The following is a 24,797-nucleotide window of genomic DNA, read 5'->3' on the forward strand; positions in this document are numbered from 1 at the left end:
GCGGCACAACCCGCCCCACCTTGAACCCGAGGAACCAATGCAAGGCGACCAGAAGAAGGTGGGGACCCACGTCAGCGCAAGAAAGCCCGTCCCCGATGATGTTGGTCGCGATCGCCGTGGAGACGTACGGCGACCGAGCCGGCCGATATCCGTGGCCCGCAACGAGATCAAGGCAGGTGGCGACGCTCGATCGATCACGCGTACGTGACCGTGGTGCACCGGTGCATGTCGTTCCAGATCGATCTGGAACATGTAGAAGAGATGCGCGCGCCTCGATCGGCTCGGAGACGTACCATCCGCACCCTCTACGCTCTGGACGTCGACGTCGACATGAACAAATCATGTCTCGTGCAGGAGGGAGGCTAGCTATACCCCCCATGCATGATATCCCCGCCTGCCGCAAGAACGACCAAGTTAATCTCGCCCGCCCATTTCTAATCAGATGGAGTACGGACAGATTCCGAGAAGAAGATGGCGTGGGCTGCGTGGCGCAGGAGCGTGAGGTAGATGAACTTGCGGAGCACGATGACACAGCGGCGGCCTGGATGACGAGGAGGAACAGCGTGTCGAGGGACACGTTCTGCACGGCGCAATCGGCTTGCTGCCCGAATGCCAACAACATTATATTAATTACTCCATCTAATTAACTAGAAAACTTATTATTGTCCATGCGGTACAACGGTATTTCAATTTACAAAAATAAAAATTAACCTATTATTACCCTCATTTTCTACGCTTAATTTATATATAATATAGTTGTTACTAATATATATATATATATATATATATATTTATATATTGGCCTCACAGTTCTTTTTTCTTTTTTATAAAATGTAGGAGTTGGTGATGAGGTGGTTGACATGTGGACCCTCTAATTTATGTGTTATATATTATTCTCTCTTTTTTTTTAAAAAAAAAGTATAGAGTTGTGGTGGGAGTGTTATTTACCATTAATCACCATCATAACTTTTTTACAGGATTTGTAGAACGGCTCTTAAACCAACTTCTGTTAGGTATTTGGCATGGAGAGAAATGATGAGAGAGCGAGAGCCTAGGGAGCTCGTCAACCTGAGCGCCGGCGGGGCAACCGTCACCGGCGCCCACAGCCCTGCGCCTCTGGTCACTCCGACCAGGCGGCCACCGCACAACCGCGCTCACCTCCCCCAGTCACGCCTTCGCCCCAAGCAAGTCAGGCCTCGCCACTGCTATCCGAGCCCCTTGATTGGGGAACGGATGCCGAGGAGGATGAGGATGACGTCATTGCTCTGGAGCTACACCAACATTCAGCGGAGACATTCAATCCGCAGACCGCCAAAGCACGCAAAGCAGCTTCTCCATCTCCGGCGTCCAAGGCTTTCCATCAGGAAATCAATGCCCGAAGCCAGGAAGAGGAGCTCGACATTACTGCAGAGAGAGGAGAGGGACGGAGCGCCATTACGCCCCCTCCCGAAAAGGCACAAGAGGAAGATGCAGAGAAGAAGGCCAAAGGAAAAGCAACATTAAAGTCGATAATCGTAGCCCCGGCAAGAGCTACAAGCAAGTCTCAAATCGAGGCAGAAGAACAAGATCTTTCATCAAAATGGCAAGCGGTAAAACCAAAGTTTTGGTGGCGGAAGCGCAAAAATCCTTCTTCATCAACCTTCAGGCCGTCTTCAATCGCCCAGCTGCCTCCTTCAATCCACTAAATCTCAGAGAAAAGTTCAAGGAGATCTTGCACGGCAAGTGCTTCCGCTGATTTGTATTATCAAATGTTCCATATTACTAGTTATGATGACAATATAACATGTGAAAGTTAATTTGTCTCTATTTTGTTGTTTAAGGCCACGGCCACTTTTATCCAACAATATGGTTCAATCTTTGGAGGAACCATATCAATATTTCAGGCAGCAATCCCAATAATTTACGGTGCCTTGAAGGGTAGATACTTGCTGACGCTTCAGATCACCAGGCAGCAGCTTGCAGGGATCCCATCCGCTGCTATACTTGTAGACGCAGTGGACACATCTCCTTCCGCTGCCCAAACAAATCAAAGCAACCCATTCACTCCCGCCTCACCTTCCCCAAGCAAGCCCCCTCCATTCAATCCCGACTCATCTTCCCACCACTTCCCAGCAAGAACCAACAGCAACCAACAACGACCCGCCCTGGTTTGGTTTTCCATCGTTTGCACAAACCAGCGGTGACCATGGATCACATACCTGGTCTGCCGAATCAACGGCCGGCAGTCGGCTATGCAATGGTGCCGATGACGGAGCTCATGTAGCACGAGTTGGAGCGCCTTCGCTATCATGGCGCACTCATCTCGGCCGAGGTCGAGGGACAGGAGACATCCCCCAGGGAGGTGGTGCGTGCACTGACCCAGCAGGTTGGGATCCCCATCTCAGACTTGCGAGTCACGCGCCATCACCCCTAAGATTTCTTCGTCTTCTTCGATTTCCCAGAGGGGTAGGCCGCGGCAGCGCGGAGAGGCTTCATCACTCTGGATGGAGGAAGGTTCACCATCACGCCATGGAGCGCCGACAGGCATGTGCACCACCCGAATTGGTGGTTTCGCGTGCGGCTCTGCCTGGAGGGATTGCCGCAGTACGCATGGAACAGGGCAGGATTGGAGGGCGTCATGGGTCCCATCTACCTCTTCGATTGCATCGAGCATGAGTCGGTTCAGCGGCAGAACACGGCCATCTTCTCATGCTGGATGTGGATGCAGAATCCTGATCTCCTGCCATGAACAGTGCTCTCCACCTTCTTCCCGCCGGGAGCTAGGCGTGTCACCTCCGGCATCACACCGCCGCTTCCGGACGAGATCGCGCCGCCGCCGAGGGGGAGGCTGCCGCATGTCATAGTCCATCTGGACGAGATGGAGGACTGGACTCCAGGACCGCCCTGCTCGCCTTCTTCCGGGGTGAGCGGACTGCCCTCCTCGGACTTGTCTGATTTGGGAGGCCCGATACCCACGGTGCGCACCTTCCAGTGGTACCTGGGCTGCGCCGACGGAACCCAGCCTCCTCGGCGACGGGCGGCAGCGAGGCGGGGATGCAGGGCACCGCCGCAGAGAAGAGAAGACCCGGAGGATGATGAGGATGACGACGGGCGGCGGCGCCACGCTGAGGATATTCCACCACGCCGCCGCTCGCTGCGCGATGTCATCATTGGAAGGGGCCAGTCGGTTGAGTCGCGGGCGGCGGAAGGGGCGCGACACCGGAGCCGCACGCCGCATCCTTCCGGCCGCCAGCGAGCGCACGGTGATGGGCGCCAAGGCCGCTCACGGACCAGGCACAACTCCCGATGCTCCTGCCGCTGTAGATCCCGTCGCACGCGCTCCCCAAGCTCCTTGACTCCTCGCGGTCAGGACGGCACGGGCGATGCAGGCGACGCAACAACCAAGGTGGTCGCTGTCAGTGGCCAGGCTGATGGCGACCAGTAGCCAGTCGACGCTCTCGTGAGTCTCCCCGACCCTCTGATCCAGATCCTATGCTCCTCACCTCTCCTCCCCTTCTCAGACGAACAGGGGGACCACGACCCGATGCTGCCGCTCCTGGCAGAGATCGTTCCCAAGTCTTCACGGGAGGCGGAGAACAAGACGAAGAGGACGGGTGGGGAAGAACCGATACTGGGAGAGGATAAGGTGGAGTCGGCAGCTGAGTTGGGCCAGGAGAAGATGGGCCATCTCGGCCCAGATGCGCAGCAGGCCCCCAAGATGGACCTCCTCGCTCAGTCCACTCAAGATGACGAGGCCCAAGCTTCCACAGGAGACCAGCCCACCCTGGTGCAGCAGGCCGATTGCGAGGAGCAACACCAGGCCACGGTCTAGACTCAGCCCATCCACGGAGGAGAAGGTGAACGTGAAAAGGTCGTCTTATCTCCTCTGTTCTCGCAGCTGCAGCCGCCGATCATCCTGCAGGCGCTGCTCGAGCTGGCGCCGCCCGACGCGGCCAAGACGAAGGGGTGCGGACGCAAGGTGGTGCAGATGCCGTCACGGCGGAGCGGCCGTAAGGCGCGCTTCTCGTCGGTGCCGGTGTCTAAGTGCGCAGAAGTGCGCCTCATGGAGGAGATGGGGCTTCTCACCCCGGGTGAACCGGTCGGGGATGCGGCGGTGGAGGCTTATGCAAAGTCCTTCGACACACCGCTTCCGTCGCATGTCATTGCCGGTCTGCGGGTGCTCACACGCCTGGATGGAGTGCACGACATCCCGGTGCCAGGAGAGGAAGGAACCACCACAACGGCGGTGGTCTGAGGCACGCGCTGCCGCGCCCTGAGAGAAGTCGTCAGCTGTCATGATTGTCCGCATCAGTGTTAGAGCTGCAGAAATGGTCTTCCATCATCATCTGCATGTATCCTTTACATTTCTCTGCGGTCTTAAGCTGCTGCTCGCTGTATGGTCGATGCGACTAGCGCTCCCATGCAGCAACGGCCTTAAGCCGGAGCTCCTTAGTCGGTTGATACGAATAGCGCTCCCGGTAGACACCGGCCTTCAGCTGGTTAGTAGCAGAGTAGACAGGCTAGAAGATAGTGAAATTGCTTCTACATGGTCATGTTTGGTTTGTAGTTGTAGGTCATGGAAGAAAATATATAGCCCTCTATCTGCTTATGAACTAATTCATTTGGAAAACACTATGGGATCGATCCTTTTGGAAAAAAATTGTGTGTTATACTTCGCCCAAATGTTACAGCATCTGAGAATTCTCAGTTGGAATGTTCGCGGACTAAATAACCCAGCACGAAGAGAGGCAGTCCTCGAAGCAGCCGAGCTGGCCAGAGCAGGCATCCTGTGCTTGCAAGAAACAAAATTAAGTAGTATAGACCAATGGATCGGGGAAACAGGTTGTCGAACTTCAATTTCCTTCCTGCCAATGGAACTCGTGGAGGAATTGCCATCTTCTGGGATGACACAATTGTTAACATGGCGAATTTCTCCCAAGGAACACACCATCTTTCGGCGATGGCAACGACCATAACTGATAACCTCAGCTTCATCGTCACAGTAGTTTATGGACCCTCAGAAGACTGTGACAAGGAAAATTTCCTCGCTGAATTAGTCGCAGCCAAGCCACCAACAGACACGCCATGGTTGGTCATGGGGGACTTCAACATCTTATACGAGGCTAGGGATAAGAATAACCAGAATTTGAACAGGCGTCTAATGAGGAGCTTCAGGTCAACCTTAAATACTTTGGAGCTAAAAGATATTAGATTGCAAAACAGGCAGTTCACTTGGAGTAATGAGCAGGGAAACCCGATTCTAAGCAAATTAGATAGGATTCTGAGCAATAGTGAGGGAGATATTCTTTTCTCTGGGCATTCCTTGCTAGCATTATCCACATCTTGCTCAGACCACTGCCAGTTGCTGCTAGCACCAATGCAAGAACCAAAGAGGAAACTGAGGTTCCGATTTGAAAATTTCTGGATTAGAGTGTAAGGTTTCCTAGGCGTCGTAACCCAGGCTTGGAACGAGCCTATCCAGGAAGGTCACCCCACTTGGCGGCTAAGTCAAAAGCTCAGAAACACCGAAGCAACCTTGAGGAAATGGAGCAAGCAAAAGTTTGGGCAATCAAAATTACAATTCGCTATGGTACAAGAACTTATCTATAGGCTGGATGTAGCCCTGGAAACAAGAACTCTGACAGCAGAGGAACACCAATTCAGGAAAGACCTCAAGATAAGAATTTTAGGGCTAGCAGCGGTGGAAAAGGCGAGGAAGAAGCAAGCATCTAGGGTAAAATGGCTAAAAGAAGGTGATGCTAACACAAGGTTCTTCCACATAAAGATGAATGCTCGAAGGAGAAAAAAATTCATTCATTGCTTGCAGCAAGATGGAAATACCCTGCACACACATGAGGACAAAGCAGCTCACCTTCATGCCCACTTCAACTCAATCTTAGGGACAAGAAGACAGCGTGGCTGCACATTAAATTGGGAAGCATTAGGACTGAGTACAATACAAGATGATAGCATGGATGAGCCGTTCACAGAGGATGAAATCTGGGAAGCAATTAAAAACTCTCCAAAGGAAAAAGCGCCGGGCCCAGATGGTTTCACTGGAGCTTTCTACAAGAGCTGCTGGCACATAATAAAAAAGGAAATTGTGGACGCTTTTGCAAGCTTTCACAACCTCACAGGAGGGAACTTTGGAAGCATCAACAAGGCCATGATAACACTGCTGCCGAAGAAAGACTTGCCACGCTCGGTGAATGACTTCAGACCCATTAGTCTGATCCACTCTGTGGCGAAGCTTATATCCAAAACTTTGGCAATGAGACTGGCAGCACGGCTTGGTGATTTGGTCTCGCATGCCCAAAGTGCTTTCATCAAGAAGAGATGCATACAAGATAACTTCCTCTATGTGCGCAATATGGTCCGGTCCTTGCACATGCAACGGAAACCATCCCTCTTCTTCAAGTTGGACATAACAAAGGCATTTGATTCAGTATCTTGGGAATACCTTGTCGAAATGCTGCAGTGGAGAGGCTTTAGTCAGCGCTGGAGAAATTGGATTGTGCTTCTCCTATCGACTGCATCATCCAGAATTTTACTCAATGGGATAGCGGGAGAACCAACTACACACAGGCGAGGCCTCCAGCAGGGTGATCCCCTCTCGCCCTACCTCTTCATCCTAGCAATTGACCCGATTCAACGACTACTCAATAAGGCCATGCAAGAGGGGCTTCTATCTCCGTTATCAAACCGAGCAGCGCGGTTCAGAATATCCTTATATGCTGATGATGCAGCGATCTTTATAAACCCGATCAGGAATGATGTCAACAACTTGATTAGCATTCTCAAGTTCTTCGGCGAGGCCATAGGCCTTCAAGTGAATCTGCACAAGAGCTCAGTCGTGTCCATCAAATGCGCAGAGCAGAACCTGTCTGAGGTGTTGGAAAATTTCAATGGACAGCGGGGCAATTTTCCCATAACATATTTGGGATTGCCGCTCACCCCAGGCCGCATCAAGAGAATACACCTGCAACCGGTGATGGACAAGTTGCAATCAAGGTTAGCGGGATGGAAAGGGAAGTTAATCCAGCAATCAGGGCGGAAGACGCTAGTCACGTCTGTTCTCAGCTCCATACCAACCTACTTCCTTACCGCCTTAAAGCCGCCTAAACAGTTCCTCACAGACATGGACAAGATTAGGAAGAAATTCCTCTGGGCCGGCGATCAAGAGATTAGCGGGGGGAAGTGCAAAGTGAATTGGAAAAAAGTATGCTCCCCAATAAAGATGGGAGGACTAGGCGTGTTGGACCTTGATAAATTCGCGAGAGCTTTGAGACTCCGTTGGCTATGGTTTGAGTGGGAGTGCCCTGACAAACCTTGGGTTGGGACAACACCCCCCTGCGATGAGTTAGATGAGCAAATCTTCGCGGCCACAACAAAGGTAACAATCGGTAATGTGCGGAAGGCAAAATTTTGGACATCCAAATGGATTGGACACCAGCCGCTGAAATACCTAGCGCCAACGCTTTTCAACCACTCTAAAGGAAAGCAACGCTTGGTTTAGGATGCGTTAACCAATGACAAATGGATTGAGGATATTAGGCATGAGCTGTCCATGCCACTGATCCGAGAATTCTTCGCAGTGTTCCACCTTATCTGGGATAATGAGACAAACCTGGAGGAAGGAGTTGAAGACACCATCACCTGGAGATGGACAAATACCGGTAAATACAAAGCAAAATCGGCTTATTTAGCCCAATTCGCCGGTAGAGAAGACTCAAAGGCCGCCACTTTGATTTGGAAGACATGGGCGCCATCCAAATGCAAAAACTTTGCATGGCTTGTCCTGCAAAACAGGATATGGACATCCGACCGCTTGCAACTCCGACAATGGCCCAATAACTACTTTTGCCAACTCTGCTACAGGAACTTAGAGACGGCGCAACATTTATTCAAGGATTGTCCATTCACGCGAGAAATTTGGGACAAAATAATGGCTAGAATGAACCACAACCAACCCTTCCCGGTGCACAATCCGGACGAGAGCCTAGTTGACTGGTGGGAATCAAGAACAAAGCAACAAAGCAAATGTCAAAGTAAGGGGATGCAGTCACTGCACATGCTCTTGAGTTGGGAAATCTGGTGCGAGAGGAACAGACGAGTTTTCAAAGATAAAGAACTTCAAATCCCTCAACTAACGGCAAGAATAATGGACGAAATACATACATGGTCGGCATGTGGGGCAAAAAATCTTGCGAGAATAGCGCCTTAACCTCTCATCCTTTGTTGTAATTTTCCTTTTTTTCTGCTCTCCTCCCCCTGTCTTTCCCCCTTGTCACCATTGGTGGCATTTGTACCGTGCTTATCTTCTGAAATATAAAACCAGCTAAGCTGGCTAAGGTTTCAAAAAAATAACTTTTTACAGGAGTACACATAATGCAGCCAGGCGTCGATGAAATTCTTACACGGTGGACGCAATTTCAAAATTTGAAATTTGGAGACAATTGCGTGGAGGGGTCCGGACCCGGCCGGCGTGGAGGGAGAGGCTGTGGGTATAAAAGCTAAACCAGATAGATCTCCCAGTTACAACTCACAACTAGTTCGCCCCTCGCCCCCTCCTCCTCCAGAATGGTTCGACTCAAAATATTCTCATCTCTCTCTGCATCGGCGGCGAGGACGGCGAGGAAGGCGATGCGGTCGGTGGCGGCGGCGGTGGCGGCGTCCTCCTCCTCACCATGGACGGCGGTGGCGTCGCCTTCTACTACACCGGCGTTCTCTACGACATTCGCTTCTTCGTCCCCCTGGATCGCTTCATCGCCTACTCCAGCTCGGGCGTCTCGTCGGATTTTCGGCGGCATGCCGAGGACTGGGCCATCACCCGGCGTCCCGGGAGCACCTTTGCCGTCACCTTCGTCGCTAAGGATGTACGCAGTCATGAATGAGGTACGTTCACGCAAGGGTGATAGATGGACTGATGAGTCGGCCGGGCCGTAGGTGATCGACGGAGTAGAGCGCAGGTGATCGACGGAGTAGGTGCGTGTAGGTGAAGGGGACGGCGTGCGTTACGACATACTTGCGGAAGCGGCGGGCCTAGGCGAAAACTCGGTGAGGACGCGTTGGGCGCTAAGCTAGCTCGGTGACCAGTCCGGCCTCCAGATGCGGAAGGGGGTCGAGAGGAATGGTGATTCGCGTAGGACTCGGGACTAGTCGTGCTTGCTCTGGCCTCCGGATGAGGGTGCTTGTTCTGGCCTCCGGATGAGGGAGGCGATCGATCGAGGAAATGGTGATTCGCGTTGGAATGGGGGACTCGTAGTCGTACATCGTGCTTGTTCCGCACTCCAGATGAGGAAGGGGATCAGAAATGGTGATTCGATAAGGAATGGGGACTCCTCGTGCTTGTGCTAGGTTAGCTGCTCTCCTCTTCGTCCGGCTGATGAGTGGGTACTCCCTAGTCGTAGAACTGCACTGCGTCGTCTTCGTCGCCATGGATGGCGAGAAAAAGCTAGTCACGAGGCAAGAGGAGGAAGGGTTGATGGGCCGGCCGGCCCAATTTGGACATGGCCCAGACTGGAAAACCGAGCGCGGCCTACCACTACGAGCAGGTTGCGGCGGCGGAGGCGAGCGGAGCCGCGGTGGTGCGGATTGAGCGGCGGAGCCGGAGCCGGAGCCGCGGTGGTGCGGATCGAGCGGCGGCGGTGGCCGGCGGGGAGGCGCAACTGGTCGCCGAGGGGAGCATGGCGCTTGACGGTGGAGGTGCGGCCGACGGCAGCGCGGCCAGCAGCCGGGCCACCAGCCCACCAGGTACGTTCGGAGGGGAGGGCGCAGGGCGACGCCTGAGAACGTGTGTGTGGTAGCAGCTACCGTGGCAGTCGGCAGGGCTTTTGTTAGTTTTCTTAGGATTGCTTTTGTTTTCATAGTTATCTTAGGATTACTTTTGTTCCTGGTATGGTTGAACTTGAATGGTACCAAACTTTTCTCTGGAAAAAGAAAATGCTAGCACACTGAACATGCCCTTTGTCGTCCTACCGCACAATTCACTCATATTTCAACATTTATTACAGATAAGTAGTTTGAGTTGTAAAACGTCACCACAACTTTTATTTGTTAAATTATTGTCACAGGACAAATTGTAAAATTTGGTAAAAGAAATTGTAAATTATTTGTTTGATTTGTATTATCAAATGCTCCATATTACTAGTTATGATGACAATATAACATATGAAAGTTAATTTGTCTCTATTTTGTTGTTTAAGGCCACGGCCACTTTTATCCAACAATATGGTTCAATCTTTGGAGGAACCATATCAATATTTCAGGCAGCAATCCCAATAATTTACGGTGCCTTGAAGGGTAGATACTTGCTGACACTAGAGCTTTGGAATGCTAGCATTACGATCATTAACTTGGTGGGAAACACGACGTGGATGATCTATTCTGCCGTCAATAAGGGAGTTGAGCTGTCAATGTTAATGACTAATTCAGTCGCTTGTGGACTGAACATCTACCACTTGCTGTCTATTTATAGACACAACAAGGAAAGGAAAAAAGTAAGTATCTTTTCAAATATTTTTTCCCTTTGTTATTAGAGCATTCACGTTCTAACCTATTTTGTTCTACAAGACAATTTGTCTTGTAAGTTTTATATGCATCAGTTTTCTGGTAATCCTGGTTTTGCTGGAAACAAATGTGGGAGACGACATATTGAGACTGCTGGAGCATTTATTTGGATCACTGGGAAATGTTATGATTGTTTTGTGCCATCTAGTTCAGATCAATAACTTGGTAAGTGACTTATTGAATTCTTTCAATCAAAGAGTATACTAGTTTCCTAATTATTGTCTCATTTGAATTTGCAGTGGTACTCAACTCTGTCACTAGAAATTCACGTTTTCATACTGTTCTATGTACCAAATATACTATTTGCTGCCAGTGAATTGGTTTTGATTGTCTACAAGCAGTACAGCATGAAAATTTATGTCCAGGTAAGTGTCACGACCTGAGGCCATGACAGGATAACCATCATCTTTAACAGTCTGTGATACCAGTCATGTTGTTAATTTGTTTTTTTTTCTCCTTTTAGCTCTCATACATTTTGAACACAATCTTCTATGTGATTGAGCTCCCTGTCATGATTCGCGCAATGATTACAAGTAACTCTCAATCTCAAGTATACAGGGCTCTATTAAAACTCTTCACTTGTTTTTTCTCCTTGTGGTTTGCACTTATTGAACACAATAATTTGCAGATAATCCAGATTCTGACAATGAAGCAATCGATATCGAGAATCAAGCAATTGTAAAGATTGATGGGCAAAAGAAACATCACAATGAGCGTCAAGAGGACAGGGCAGAGAAGAAAACGACCTTCACGGAAGTTTATTTGCTTCCTGCGCCGCCTGGGCTCTTTGGCCAAGGAAAAAGAAAACACAGCGACAACGTATAGTTCACCTGCATTCTGTTTTACATGTTTTGTTTGTATTTTCTTGCTCACTGTGCACTTTTCCGTAGGATACTGCTTCAACCAAAAGAAGAAGAATAACAATCTTACAAAGAAAGCGACGATGGATAGAGCTGAGGGTATTTCCCATTCTATTTTGTTTTACAATATTGTTCTTCCTGCTTTCTGACCTTACTCCACTTTTCTCTAGGACAAGGAAATTCATTTTTCAAAGAGGATGAGAAGTCATATTTATTCAAGATCTATCAAAAGAGGATCTCCCCCCACTAGGACCTTGCAACTCCAAATGGATTCACTATCTGAAGACAGTTATGAGGTAAAACCTTGGTTCACTAGTTTTTCCTTTGAACACCATTCGATTTATCTATATGAGTGAGCATATAGTTTTCTTTATTTGTGGTTTTCTGCAATTAGGATTAAAGTATTATTCAATGTGCATATATAAGTGAAATTATTTGCTTAAGGTCTTGTTCCAATTATTAATGTTGTGTTGTTGTTGTGTAAATATATTGTGATTTCCGTCAACACTGAAATGAAACAACACGTTTTTACTTTTACTTGTGTGAACCATGTTCCAGCTATTAGTGATGTATTATATGATTTTATTTGCTGCGATGTATGTTGTTGGTATTTGCACCCTATGCTGTTTGTTCACAACTGCTATTTACTTACAGCCTGAATATGTTGAGGAGCATCGCCTCAAGGATCTGGTGAAGAACTCTGAGTTCATCAGCTACCCTATCTCCCTGAATGAGAAAAAGATTGAGAAGGAAATCTGTGATGATGAGGAAGTCGATGCTGAAGAGGGAAAGGTTGAGGATGTTGATGAGGAGAAGGAAAAGAAAGGGGAGAAGATCAATGAAGTCTCTCATGAGTGGCATTCCTCGAACAAGCAGAAACCTCTCTCAGATTCAAAGGAGATTACTAGTGAGAACGAGGAAGCTAAAGAGGGAAAGGTTGAGGATGTTGATGAGGAGAAGGAAGAGAAGAAAAAACAAGGGAAGAAGATCAAGGAAGTCTGTCATGAGTGCAACTTGATCAACAAGCAGGAAGCCATCTGGATGAGGAAATCAGAGGTGATCACCAAGGAAGCAGCCTTCTAAAAGAGCTTGACAAACGACTGGGAGGAACATCTGGCTGTCAAGCACTTCTCTGTGGAGGGTCAGCTTGAGTTCAAGGCCATCCTGTTTGTACCCAAGGGAGCACCATTTGACATCTTTGACACCAGAAAGAAGCTTAACAACATCAAGCTGTACGTACGCCGGGTGTTTATCATGGACAACTGTGAGGAGTTGATCCCTGAGTGGCTCAGCTTTGTCGAGGGCGTTGTTGATTATGAAGACCTTCCCCTAAATATCTCATTTGAGCTGCTGCAGCAGAACAAGATCCTGAAGGTGATCCGCAAGAACCTTGTGAAGAAATGCGTCGAGCTGTTCTTTGAGATTGCTGAGAACAAGGAAGACTACAACAAATTCTACAAGGCCTTCTCCAAAAATCTCAAGCTTGGCATCCATGAGGACTCTACCAACAGGACGAAGATTGCTGAGCTCCTGAGGTACCACTCCACCAAGAGTGGTGATGAGTTGACCAGCCTCAAGGACTATGTAGCCCGGATGAAAGAGGGCCAGCGTGATATCTATTAAATCACTGGTGAGAGCAAGAAGGCTGTTGAGAACTCCCCCTTCCTTGAGAAGCTGAAGGACTATGAGGTCCTGTACATGGTTGATGCCATTGATGAGTACGCTGTCGGTCAGTTCATGGAGTTTGAGGGCAAGAAGCTCATCTCTGCCACCAAAGGACTGAAGCTTGATGAGAAGTTTGACAATTTGAGCATAGTGATGAAGGAGGTGCTCGTTGACACAGTGGAGAGGGATGTTTTTTCTGACCGTGTGGTGGACTCTTCCTGCTGTCCAGTCACTGGCGAGTACAGCTGGGTTGCTAACATGGAGAGGATCATGAAGGAGAATGCCATCATGGACGAGCTACCTAACAAATCCCAAGTGAACAAATGTGCCCCAAAGCAAAAGGTTGATATCCTTCCTGTGAAGGAGAATGCTATCAGGCTCCAAAGCAGTGAAGAGAGAGAAGTTAATACTAAATTTTCTGTTACCGGTGAGAGGATTTTTTTTAATAAAAAAATTACAATATGAAGCATGCATCGTCTGATCATTCGTGTTTTGCTGACATAATAACCTACAGGAATCTGTGGAGATGGAAGATGCCTATTCCGATCTATAGTACATGGTGCTTATATTAAACTAATGATGATTCCACCTGATGATAATCTTGAGAAAGATATGGCTGATGACTTAAGAAAAAAGGTATGCTTGTAATGTTCAGATTTACTTGCAATGTGAATCTATACTGTTTCTTAAATACTGGAAGCAACACAGCCATTTCTCTGTCAATTTATCATTTAAAAGATCTGTTTAAATGGTGCCATTGTTAGGTTTGTGATGCGTTGGAGAAGGAATGTGCTGACAAACCCTGGTTAGTTCTACCTGTCCTTGGTTTCTCTGCTTCTAAATATTGAAATATTGTTGAGTTATGCATTCTTATGCTTCTTTATGAGACATCAATTTGCAGGCTTGTTGAGGTGACTGCCATTCCTATATCAAAGAGATGAGGAAACCTCATGTGTGGGGAGGTGAGATAGAAATCTCTATGGCGTCACATGTTTTAAAGTGAGTACTAGCCATGATTTTTGATACTTTTTAAATTATCCATATTTCAGATGCAGTACATATTAGTTCAGTATCCTATCCTATTGGAATGCTTATGCATGTACATTGGGCTTGATGGATTCACTTTTACTATGCTAGGATGCCCATCACCGTGTTCGTGGTGGAAAAAACTGGAGGTTTGAGGGTATTCACCAAATACGGAAAGGAGTATGGACGGAATGCAATACAGGTTCTTTTTGATGGTAATGGACATTATGATGTTCTGAGTTTGCGGTAGTCCAGGACTGCAGGACAGACATTTGTTCCCCCTTTTTTTTTTCTTCCCCAAATACACTTGCTGTAAAAATGTAACCGGAGTTTACCAACAATTAAAAATGTTGTTCTTTCCAAGCGCCAACCTTATTCGATTCTCCTGTAGCATTACATATCATGATTTTGCATGTATTATGTATGTTTCTGTCATTACATCTGCAAGGCTGCATGAAAGCAGCTTCAGGTTGCTTACCCTGCAAAACTTCTCTGCCGCGTGAGTCGGCTAGTGCCTGGTGGACACAAGTCGACACCGTCTCTGGACAAGGCTGTGGAGAGAGCTCACCTCTTTGCCGGCCGCCGGCCTACCCACCTGAGCCGCCGGTTGTGCTGAGTTTGGTTGGTGGGCAGCTGGTTCTACGACTTCCATCTGGGGTGGTGTAAGAGTTGTAGAAGGATACAAAACTTCCAGCTTCACCCATTTTTTATGTACTCATTCAGTTATGTTCTAGTGTTCGACCTTCTGTATCTCTTACCAAGACCGAGACCGGAGCCTTTTTTTTACTTGATATTTTGAGGTATAACTATTAATGACAGAAGTGCACTAGAGTCTTCTTAAACATAGGTCCTTGAATTACTGTTTATAGTTGCGAATGTGCTGATACTTTGGTTCAATTTAGCTTCTGGGTACATGGTGGTCGTGATTTTACAATGGGAAGTTGGCGCGTGAACTGATGATGGTGTCTTTTGATTATGTTCGTGTTTGCAATGTGATATTCCAGTCCTGGTAAAATGAGCCTTGGTCTTCAGGCCCCATTTTGAAATACAACAATTTTGTAGTAGGAATCATATCATATCATATCATATCATATCATATTAAATCCTTAGTTTTTACAACCCACTACTAGCAGTGATTTGATCAACCTCAGCCCAGGAAAAGATGCTACAGTACTACAGTCATCACCCAGCATGCACCGTCCGATGTCCACGCGTTGATTTGATCCAACCGTCCACGCCTCACATGCACATCGCTGCGCCCGGCATAGCTTCCCCAATCCCCTCGATCCTCGACATCCTCTGCGCCTCCCTTCCCAAAATACTCAAATCTTCATCTTCCCCTTGCGAGTCGCGAAGCCCGCCGCCGCCACCTTCTTGCGGAGCTAGCGGCCGGGGTCGTCGCCTTCTTGCGAGCCACCTGCAAGCGCCGCCACCGTTCCGCCTGATTCGCTTGCTCGACCGGCCAATTTCTCAAGGTGGACGAAGGGTGCACGCCCGCTGCCATAGTTGCCTTCGTCCACCTCTTCGCACGGTGTTGACAACATGTGCAGTCTGGTAAGCCAAGCCCTAGCCTGATCTGCTTCTTATCTTCAGCAACCTTGCTTTTATCCTTTGCAGCGATCAATTTGGATGACTTATTTTGTGATGAATCTATCTGTAGTTAGGGTATGGGTATGGAGTAGAGCAGAGCAAGCCAAGCCCTAACTCAATCTGCTTCTCCATCTTCAGCATCCTTGCTTCTATCCTTTGCAGCGTCAATTTGGATGACCTATCTTGTGAGTCAGTTAGGGTTTGGGTACAAGCTATGGAGTGGAGCAAGTGTTCTTCTAGCCATTGTGCTGCCGTCACCTTCCTTGGGATAGTGAGGTATGATCTCCCCATTATTTTCTATCTGGATTAGGCCCTAATCTTGATTCAGGTTTGGGCTAGGCCCATCCAGCCAGAAGTCATACGATTTTTCAATAAAAAGAAGTCCTCCGATTGTTGCCGTTTGGCCACTTCTCACTGCCAAAACAATATTAATGTCTGGCATCAATATCTAATGAATATTTTATTTATTTTCCTTGCATATCTTCATTTTAATCCAGGACAGTGGTTCGTCAGCTCCCTGATCCCCTTTTATCATTATGTTGTCCAATTAATTTATTTCACCATCCTTTACTCTACAATTGATAATTTACATGGCCATTGTTCTATGCCCAAGAAATGCATGGATGATTTCAATGTAAAGTTGATGAAGAGTACTGTCCTATCTCTACCAAAGTTTGTCAAATCCACTTGCTTCCTGTTGTAGTGTAGTATTGCTTAAAAGCTATTTTTCATATCATCCTGCCATACACTTAAATGCATATTCTATTTTCCTTGCCTCAGGTATTTAACTTTATTTTGTTTTGGTACATGTGATCCCAATACTATATGATGAGTAGCTCAGTTACTACTAAAACAGATATATGCAACACAGTTTCCCTCTCCTTTTGTTTAAATACCTAGCTACATATTTATGTGCCATCATCCTATCTCAAATATATCTATACGATTTTTCAATCATCCACAACAACACATGGGCATATTTCGTTTCATTTATCTTTTTTTATTTTCTAATAGTGTACTTGCTTCTTTGAGTGGCTTCGTTTGCTAATTCCTATGTTTTTCATATTTCAGGTTCAAGGCTTCCAGCTACTTGGCAATTGCTCTTTAGGGTTTCTCTACCTGTTATTGCCTGGTATTATTTCAGTTTTTTGGGTAGTTCCTTGGGAAGTCTTATTTGTTGTCCAATTGTTATATCCCTATGCATGATCATTATTTAATTAGTTGTTTTGATAAACGACCTTCCCTACTCTATTTTTTATCATATAAACCAGTATTCGGCTAAACTGTAGCATATATTTTTGCATGGGTCAATATTTATATTTGGCAGCATCTCACTGACCACTTTCATCCATTTTCGTTTTCAGGCATGGGCGCATGGCAGAGACCACAATATGAGGCAAACATTGGACCTTAGCTAACACGATAACTGAATATTGTGATGGCATTTTAGTGGTTTGTTGCGTATTTTATATAGCTCATGGGTTTATGGCTTCCTACAGGCTTTCACTGATGCTTTTGTGACCGCCAGTCCGGGTAATTTCAACTTTCTCATGCTATTATATACTGATGCTATATTACTTAGCATGCTTTAGTGTCACACCCCGAAGTTCTTTCCCAAGCCTAAATTGAAGTTATAAATGGTCTCAAGAAAATACCTGTGTCAAGCAAGAGTAAACCTTAATAAATTAATGCAAATAATAATCGGAATTGGCATGTGGAATTTTTCTTGAGTTTTACATGCCGAAATACGCTAACAAGATTTTTAGTGGAATTTTCAGAGCTCTCGAAATAATTTTAACCAATTAAAATTGAGCACATGCAATTTTAATCCCAGGAAAAATCCTTTTTCCTTCTTTTTCCTTTTTCTTTCTTTTCTTTTCTCTCTTTCCTTTGAATGGGCCGTCGGCCCATTCCTCCTTTTTCTCCCCCTCCTCCCGCTGGGCCGGCCGAAGGCTGAGGCCCAGCTAAGCCGCGCGGGCCGGCCGCCCGCCTCCCTCTCTCCCCGGGACGCCGACAGGTGGGCCCCACCTGTCGGGGTCGTCCCCTTTCTCCGGCCGCCTGACCCCACGTCGCCACCACCGCCGAAACCGCCGCCGCGCCCACGTCCCGCCCCCTCCGGGCCACGTTGGCCGCCCCGGTCGTGCGCCGCGTCTCCCGCACCCGCTTCCCCCTCTCTCCCGCTCGCGCCCGCGTCTGAGATGACCGGGATTCAATTTTCGAATCCCGCCTCTCTCTCCTCTCCCACTCCCCCACGTCGGCCGGCGATTCCCGCCTCTCCCGGCCACGTCCGGCCCCTTCTCTCCCTATTTAAGCTCCGCCGCCACCCCCTCTCTCTTTTTCCCCTTTTCGCCGAACTCTCCCGAGCTCTCCATCGCTCCCGCGCCGTGCACCCGCCTGCCGCCGCCTTTCCCGCCACTCCGGCCGCCTCTAGCCGCCGCTAGACTCGCCGCCGCGCCGCGCCGTCGCCGCCGTCGGGTTCGCGTGGCCGAGATCCACCCCGTCCGCCCTTCCTCCGTCGAGATTCGTCGCCGGAACCCGCATCCCCTCGCGCTCCGGTGAGCTCATCCCCTTCGGCCATGGATGCCGGTCGCCGTGGTTCGTCTCCCTCCCTCTAACCTCTCTTTTCCTCCCTTAGGGCATTCCGGACCTCGTCCGCCCGTCGTCGCCGTTTGCCCGTGGTCGCCGTCGCCGTTCGCCGTCGCCGTTCGCCGTCGTCTTCCTCCGCGCCGGCCACCCTTGGTGAGGCGTCCTCTCCCCTCTATTCCCCTCCCTCTCCTTCCTAGCCGCCGCTTAGCGCCGCCGCCTTCGCGTCGCCTTTGCGCCGCCGCCTCCGCCGCCGGTTGCCGTCGCCAGCAACGCGTGCGCGCGCGCGGGCCGTCGCCATCGCCGTGGCCGGTTGGCCGGCCTTGAGCCGAACTGAGCCGGGTCGCCGCCGCCCGTCCGATCGGCCCCGGGCGTGGACCACCCTCGTGGTCTCGGTCCACGGTGGACCGGCAGCCTTGGGCCGCTGACCCGGGGACCCCACTTGCCGGCGCCCCTCTCTTCCCTTGAGCCGCTGACATGCGGGCCCCGCCGCCCCCTTGATGACGTCAGCCCTGGGAATTAACTGCGCAATAAATTATTTAAGGACTTTTTGTTATAGTAATAAACACAGTGAATCTTCTAAAATTCATAACTAATTCATCCGTGCTCCGTTTAAGCCCATTCAAGTCTCAGTAAATCAAGGAAAATGTGTAGAATCCATTAAAAATGGTTTTGTTCTCTGTTTCAGTAGTCTTATAGCCTGTTTGCATTGTTTGCTTTGTATGTCGCTTAGATTCCGGTTCTTCCGACGCTCCGGTGTACTTCGAAATAGTCGCCGAGGTTCCTTCAGCAGCAGAGCAAGGCAAGTCATGCCTGTTACTTGAACATGTTGATCCTATATTGCAAATGCTCTATTGTTTTTCTTCAAATACTGCATTGTTTTATAATGTTAGTATGGGATGTTTACCTATTGTTACAGCCATGCTATTTTGATACCATGCTCCTTTGTTAGCTTGGGTTATAACATGAATAGACTTTGGACTAGGAATTGCTTAGCCATGCTTAGTTCAACTAATACACAATGGGGAAAATCCTATTAATGTTTAGACTGTAGGTTCTAATGGTAATGTTGGAGTAGTGACACCGCTTCGGTGTTGGTTAATTAAAATAAATCACATGGTGGGCTGTGGGTGCATGGTTTTGTTGGTCGCACCCATGGCAGTTAAGGACCGGTTCGCGGGATGCCCTGGAAGAACTTATCGTACTTACCACAAGCCAGCGTGGGCAACGGCTGGGCTTGTAGTGTAGCTTTTCTCTAGCCGACGCATCCAGGCAAGGGTGGGCGTGATGGAGTTTGGATGGGCCCTGCGACGGCCTATGCGGCTTCCGGATTCACCTAGGCACGAGAGGGGACTGCCCGCTGCCTTGCGAGGAGTGGGGGTGAAACCTGAGGTGTGGTGTGCTTGGTTAGAGGGGGTTATGCGAAGGGTCCTGTCACGGCCTCTTTCCGGTATGTCGTGGTGGCATGTCGGCGCACGGAAACGTGTCGTGGGGCTGTGTCTTGTGGGTACAGTTGTACACCTCTGATCAGAGTAAAACTATTCGAATAGCCGTGCCCGCGGTTATGGGCGGTCAACCAGATTCACCGTGATTAGTCTCACCCTAGTTTAGTCTAATGAAATTGGATAGTTTAGGTGGATGGTTGGGCTTGTTGCAACGTGGGATAGCGTTGGACAGCAGATGATTAATATTGATTAATTATTGCGACTGTTTTTTTCTTTAAACTTCTGTTTATAAATGCTCGCTTTATGCAAATGAACCACTCTAGCTCTCCTATGATAATTCCCTGCATCATACCCCTATTCCGGTATGACTTGCTGAGTACAGTGGGTAGTACTCAGTCTTGCTCCATTTTCCCCAACCCCAGAGTACGAGTATGTGTCAGATGGTGGTTTCTCCGAGGAGTAGGCTTCGTCCGTGCCGTCGAGGATGCCTGTGGAGTGGTGTTCCCGCTGCAGATCAAGTCAAGGCTTAGCTCCTGTTATCTTTCGTTTTTCCGCTGCATTTATGTAAGACTTTTATGATGTTTGTAAGACGTGGATCTGAATGTCAACATTGTCGTTTGTGTACCCCGGCTGGTCCTGGACGGGGATTTTAATACACATTCTGCTTGGAATTCTATTCGGGAATTTCTGGGCGTGACATTTAGGAAATTAGAAACTGTTTTATTCTGTTGAAATTATGCTTTGTTGTTTGTACAGTGTGGGATATGCATGCTCTTCATCAAGGTTAAAATGTGGATGTATTTTCCTTTTCTTATTGGTGGCTAAAATAGATCGATGCTAATTAATGACAAGCTGGCGAGAATACTGAACTCTCATATCTCCAGAATTGGCTATAAAATCACTGGTTCTGGGTCATGGAGCAGTAAACCTTAATTTCTATTTGTTATTGCTAATGGCCAATTTGTATAGATTGTAAAACATATACAATATGAGTTGCCACTGCCATATATATGATGTGATGTCCGTTGTCCTTCCAAATTAATCATCGCCCAAGGATTCGTTTTTCCTAGGATCTGCTGGTATCGAATTAAGAATGTTGTCTACTATGTACCGAGATCCATGTTTGTTAGTGTAAGATTGCTCTTAAAAAAACTTTTGGTTTGATTACATCACTTCAAAACTGAGAACATTGTTAGATTATATGCCCTTTTTGATATTGCGCTATTACTGTGGAACAGTGTTGCATGTTATCTTGTGATATGCCCAATTCTGATCTTGAGTTATTATAGGTTGCCTCATATGCCCGCGCAATGCGCAGGGGACACAACTGTGATGTGCTGTGGACATAGTTTTGTTTGACTATCCTTCCAAATTAATCATCGCCCACTGATTGGTCTTCCTGGGAACTGCTACTCTGCTAGGTATTGAAATACTAATGTTGTTTATTTTACTTTTGTTGATGTAATTGTATTATGCACCGAGATACCCGTTGTTCGTGTAACATTGATTATATAAAAAATATTATGGTCCAATTAAATCACTCAAAATTGAGAACATCGTGATATTCTCTTTCTGATCGAGTTATTATTATTATTATTGTTGTGTAGCTCTGTTATGTGCTATGTTGTTTTCAATCATGCTTATTTTTTACTATTATGATTTTTTTTTATGATTAAGATTATCTTGGATGATGTCGGCGCATCGCGCGGGGGGCACGGCTAGTTATATTGTTTACCGGGCAAAGCTACGGAGAGATTCTTGTGGTACGAATTTCTGTTTGCAGAGAAGTGTCATAAAGATCGCCTAGTCGTGTTACATTGAATCGTCAAAGCCGCCCCGTGCTAGTCCACTCAACATATTGTACGCACTGGTTTACTGACTGGTTATGTGCATACTCTACATTATCTGGTTGAATTTAGGGAGGTTATCAGTTGCCTCATGCCTAGTAGCTTGCATCTCGCATCAGTTTGGTGTGCAAATCCTTTTGTTTGTTGCCATTTCATTTTGAAAAGCTGACTGGGATTAAGGTTCATCAAACACGCTTGCATGATTTGGTCCCCATCAGCAGGAACGCTCTGTAGCGGTATTCTACAGACAACTTAACAAAAGAGGAGTTATCTATCCTACGATCCTCTCAACTGAGTGTTGTTATCAAAATCTCAGCTGAGTGTTGTTCTATATATCAAAAGTCCCAAACTTTAAGATATCAGCCTTAACACCCATCAACCCTTATCAGAAGTGTGAGTACTTTTTCATAAGAAAATCTTGCCATACTACTCTATTTACATAACCTAAATAACCGTTTTCTCCTTGTTCTATAATTCCAGATTCTGAATGTCGAGGCCGCCGCACTACTTTGGTTTATCCACAGTCCTACATCCATGCGTACCACCAATCCACCATACGTCCCCTTCCCCTTACATCTAGACATCTAGTGATGCCAATCGGTGTTTTACCTCTTGCATTTTCGTACTAATTAACGAGGCTTCCATGGCTAAATATTATTGGGTCAAACAGGCCAAGACCAGTGCATCCTCGAATGCATGTTGGACTCAAGACGAGCAATCATGGAGGAAGTCTAATGGCGATACGTAAGAGAGGTAAAAAAGAGGTAAGGGTTTGTTAGGTTCAAAGCTAAATTTTGGCCTAACAAAATTTTGGTAGTACTAAAACCTTGCAATTGTTGGCGCTACCAAGTAAAAGCAACAAGTTTTCCTACACAAGAATACGGCACATCATCAAAAACGTATTGACCGTCGGATAAAAAGTTTGAATAAACAATGGCCATTAGATAAAAAAGTATATGCATTTAAAGAAAAACACAAATGAGCTAAATATATGAAAATTTCTGGAGGTTTATAGTGCCACCTCTTAAACTCATGAACAAAGAAAGAGAGGGGCAATTACGATGAAAAAACAGGAGCCTTCTAGTGATTCATCATGCCTAGATTCATTTTCCTAAGTGGTATCAAATTCTCACATACTATGTTGTTTTTCTTTACGGAGGGAGTGTACTCTAGTATAATTTAGCTAAATCTATAATTGGTTAGACAATTTATACTTACTAGATAAATGAACTTACGTCAAAACCTTCTTAAAAGCTAACTAAACTAATAAATTATATATAGAAGTTTTTTCGTGGGATCAAAAGTCGAGCAAAGTGTGACTATGTGACTAGTTTTAATTATTATAGGCAAAAACTAGTAGCATACTAAACATTTATTGATATAAAAATTAGCTTCAATCCAAACAAGCTCGTATATAGTTTCTTTTTTCTTTTACATGAAAAGACATCATCATCAATACAATAGTAAGCTAGACCAGTACAGATTAAATAGGTGGAAGCAGAAAGTGCTCGAGGACAGTTCGCGTTCGCACCATGAGCATCTTGGCCCTCCGTCGACGGCGCTCATAAGCCACGGTTACTATAGGAGTGATCACTACGCAGGGCACGGCCCCAACCACGGCGAACGGTCCACTCATGTAGTCGTTTTCGAGGAAGAAAAGGCCAGCCACGCATAAGACCAGCACGCCGACGACGAACCAGAACGCCACACAAGCGACGGACAGCTGGGTCGACCCGTCGAGCTGCAGGTTCCAATGGATCTCGGCGATGGACGCCGCGATCCTGTCGACGTCGCGCTCGCCCAGCCGCGGCGACGCCAGCAGCCTCGGCCGCCACTCCGGCGGCATTGCTCCCGCCGCGAACGCAGCGTCGATCTCATCCTTGATGCTGCTGCTCATGGTGATCGATGCCGCTGAACTGAATTGCAGAGATGATGAATGGATGATGATATCTGGTGACTGCTTGTATCGATCAGTTGTCTTCTTTCCTTCCCTTCCAGGCAAATTAAAAACTAAGTGCTGCCATATCCAATTCGGAATAGTTACAACTAAAAAGAAACGAAGTACAGTTCTACGTACCTTGAATCCGAGTCCATCTCTCTCTTGACGGTTCGTCGTCGGTCGTTTGACTGACATGGATGCATTTCGTCGGAGAGTACCACCCACTGGAGACAATCTTTCATTCAAAGAAGTACGTAGCCGCCGTCAACTGCATATGCTGTGGATTCACTGGAATCAGGAGGTGTTGGGTGAGAGTAAGCAAGCAGGAGCCTTACTGAGCTCACTGGGACTATCGGCCTCCGGCCATGGCAAGATCGACAAAGTCCGTCCGATGTGCAAGCGACGGTCGACGGAGATCGTGAGTTGAACGACGTCCCACTGACGTAGAATCATCTATGTCCTTTGGAGTGACTATTCTTTTTAGTTCTCTTTGTTTACACTTTAATTTACTGGGAGCACACTGCACATTACGAAATCGTTCATACATTCATCCTTGCTGATTTCTGCTATTACATTTAGGGTCACTAGTGTAGATATGTAATTTGATAGTGAACTTTATCAGCTTCACCATTTTTATATACTCTGAATAAGAATTCCTTTCGGCGTCTCGACGGAGCTCTTTTTACTTGATATTTTGAGGTATAACTATTAATGACAAAAATGCACTAGAGTCTTCTTAAACATAGACCAGGTCGTTGATGTGACTGTTTATAGTTGCGAATGTGCTGATACTTTGTTTCAATTTAGTTTCTGAGTATATGGTGGTCGTGATTTTACAATGGAAAGTTGGCGGTGAACTGATGATGCTGTCTTTTGATTATGTTTGCGGTTGCGATGTGATATTCCAGTCATGATAAAATGTGCCTATATCTTCAGGCCTCATTATGAAATACTCCCTCCATTCCTAAATATACTTTTATGTGTATATATATATATATAGTTTTACATATTTCACAAAAGTTTTTGAATAAAACGAATGGTCAAATATGTTTAAAAAAATCTACGGTGTCAAACATTTAGGGAAGAAGTGAGTACAACAATTTTGCAGGAATTACATTATTTATTTTTGTTGCAGGGAAGTGTCATGAAGATCGGCTAGTCGTGTTCTCGTAACATTGGGCATTTGGGGGTCGTCAAATGCCAGGTGCTAGTCCATTTAACATACTGTTCGCGCTGGTTTACTGACTGGTTATGCGCATAATCTACATTATCTGGTTGAATTGTAGGGAGGTTA

General features: G+C 47.1%; 1 pseudogene; it reads left to right on the forward strand.

The window, feature by feature from the left end:
- Window positions 1-10,222: 10,222 nt before the first annotated feature.
- Window positions 10,223-14,469, forward strand: LOC4347688 (heat shock protein 81-1-like; annotated as a pseudogene).
- The last annotated feature ends 10,328 nt before the right edge of the window (window positions 14,470-24,797 follow it).

The sequence above is a fragment of the Oryza sativa genome, chromosome 9 (genome assembly GCF_034140825.1).
Source record: "Oryza sativa Japonica Group chromosome 9, ASM3414082v1".
NCBI classification, from domain to species: domain Eukaryota; kingdom Viridiplantae; phylum Streptophyta; class Magnoliopsida; order Poales; family Poaceae; genus Oryza; species Oryza sativa.